A 2922-nucleotide genomic window follows, 5' to 3' on the forward strand; every position below is an offset into this window, starting at 1 on the left:
CACAAGCATATGTCAATAAACTTACATTACTCACAAGTACACAATCCTCCCGAGACACTAGTTTCAGCCTCCTTTCATTTCTTGACTGCTCCTGACTTCCTCACATTTTGAGCAAAGTCAAATTTTCTATCTTCCTCAAGCCTCTGAAGTTTTTGCAGAAGCTAAATGATCATATAAAAAACTTGCCATTCAGATGCAAACTATTAGCTAATACTTCATATTATCCAACCTAAAAATACTACAAAGTGCAGCACCAATACAGGACAATTGTATCCATGAATATAAACATCTGAAAGTAAATATTCCAGCAGAGTGCTCTAGCAATAGACTCAGACACAGATCTGATACAGTATGCTCTCCTTAATAATGCTAGTTTTGTGTATTTCTCTCCTTTGCACCAATTCTGATAATACTAACATCGATAACACTCATTGACCAGTCTCATTTCAACACTTTCAGTGTACTCTTCCAATCTCTGCAGTATGTTAAAACAGAAAGTACTAATCCCCACCAAAGGTGATTGTTCAGCCAAAATTCAGACTTTAACCAAAAACCCCCACATTAGAACACAAGTCCAGGCATTTGCTGTCATAACAAGATTGCAATGATTGTATTTGATGTCCCCCTTAATTATAAATCCATCTGGCATCCCTTCTAATGGCCAGCCTACCCACAGGAAAAAAAAAAATTATTTGATGTTCCTGTGGATGTCATATGTGCCCTGTACTTTTACAGCACTTCTACTGCAATTCAACATTAATTAGCTTTCCAATTAATGTACTGCACAGTGCTGCAATATGAAATACTCACATTTTGTAAATGAGAAAATTGAGCTCAGTTCTGTCTGCTTTGATCCAATTTTACTTTTATTTTAATTCAGTACCAGAACTCTCTTCCCTTTTGGTTGAGTTATTGACAACCTCAATATACACAAGGGAGCCATCTCTTGCGTACAAATGATACATTTCTGCTTCTCTTTTCTGAAAGGATCTACAATTTCTCTCTTTCATTATCATTTTAGTGTACTTTCCTGCCTTATGATTGCTACTGAACAGCTCATAAGGGAAATGGAGGCGAAAGAAGTACTAATAGAGCAGCTTTTACCAGTTACCATAAAGGTAGACATCATAAATACCTACAACTGCTGGAAAATTCTAAGTGTAAAGCAGGTCACAAATACAGACAAAATGAAATCAAAACTGTGGTCAGCAAGTAAAAAACCCTCTTCTTTAGAAGCTGAATGATCCGACATATTCCTTAAATGTTGCATGTCAAAAATACTGCTTAAAGGCTTACTGCGGAGTATCATAATAAAAAGAAAAGCATAAAAGCAAAAACATATAAAGTGTAAAATAAGGGAATGGAAAATACATATCCAAAATTGCTCCCTATGTGTATGGCTGAAAGAATGTATTAACTGGTGATTTTCCACAATGAGGACCTTAATTTTTCTGTTGGGTTTGAACCTTTTTCTTAGTTTAGCTGCTCTCAATAGCTGCAGTCATTGCAGGCTACTGGATTTGACCTTCAATGCCATCATTTCAAAGCACTTCACAGCGCTTTCACATCCTGAATGTGTTTCAGTGCTTGAGGAAGGTACAAATGCTTCCCTTCTCTGGTGACATCATGTCTAGCTTTCTTCTCTGTTACCCCACCACATCATTTTTAACAGAACCAAACCTACAACACACAGAAAGCTGAAAAAAATATCCATCACTAAAACCAACAGTCACTAGTCTCATACTTCATGTTCTTTAATGCTCATTAGCCGGCAATTACCAAGTACGTGAATATGTGCTAAGAAGAATACGCAGATCAGACTGAAGGTCACCTATAAAATATTCCCTCAGATAGCTAAACAACCTCAGTTTAAATAACCTTGCTGGTCAAAAGGTGTAAAAATTTAACAGTAGCCTATTTAGCATCTTGAGATAGGATTTTCTCATGAACTGACCTGGAATACACAGAAATAGGGTAACTTAAGTGGACAGGCTGGCTATTATTGACCTCCCAGTAATTCAGATAACCTACTTTAATAGGAAGTAGTGCTCCTGTTTCAACATCAGTCTCAACTGAAGTCTTCTGAACTTCTTTTATTAACTGCTTAGCAATGATTTTGACCTACTGCGGCAGCAGATACAGCTGAGGCAAATAGCCATGGAATGCTGCTGTTTTTTTCCAGGGCCATTGTAAATCTTACATAGAACCTTAGATTTGTTTGGTATAGTTTTTGCACCCGAAATTTTCATTTGTTTGGTATTAACCCCATTCACTCTGATATGGTTTGGTTTTGTGTTTTCTGTTTTACTTTTCAATCCTCATTGGTACTCCACTTCTGATTTACTTATTTTAAACGGCCATCATTATTATAGCTGCCAATTTTGAAAGGAAATTAACATCTTCATTGATCCTTTCTTCCCACCATGTGCATGTCAGTCCTTGGGACACTGGCATCTTAGCTGGTCAGCCTAAAGGACGAACAGTTGGAGGGTTTTTGTGCCATCAGTGACCTGTATATTTTCATTGCTACAGCAAATACAGCTAGAACAGGAGAAGAAAATTAAAAGAGGAATATGCTAGAAAAGGCAGACAAGATTTGTGAAGATTCAACTACAAAAAGACAAGACATTCCTAACTATGCATTAAGTTAATTTGTCTTAATCATTCCTTTGTCACCGTGTCTTGGGTTACAATATGTAACCAAAAATGTGTAATTCTATTTTCATCTGTTGAAACCGCTTGGAAGATTTTTTTTTTTCATTTCTTGTTAACTCCAGGGGCAGGTGCTTTTGTTAGTGGGTAATCACGGGTTAACGATGGGTAGCCTGGTGGTAGCCGCCCCCAGCCCGCCGGAACTTCGGGGGAGGTGGGGGTGGGGGTGAGGAGGGGTAGACGCTCGGCCGAGGGAGCCGGACTGGGGGA

This window comes from Apaloderma vittatum, unplaced genomic scaffold (genome assembly GCF_000703405.1).
Source record: "Apaloderma vittatum isolate BGI_N311 unplaced genomic scaffold, ASM70340v1 scaffold9475, whole genome shotgun sequence".
NCBI classification, from domain to species: Eukaryota; Metazoa; Chordata; class Aves; order Trogoniformes; family Trogonidae; genus Apaloderma; species Apaloderma vittatum.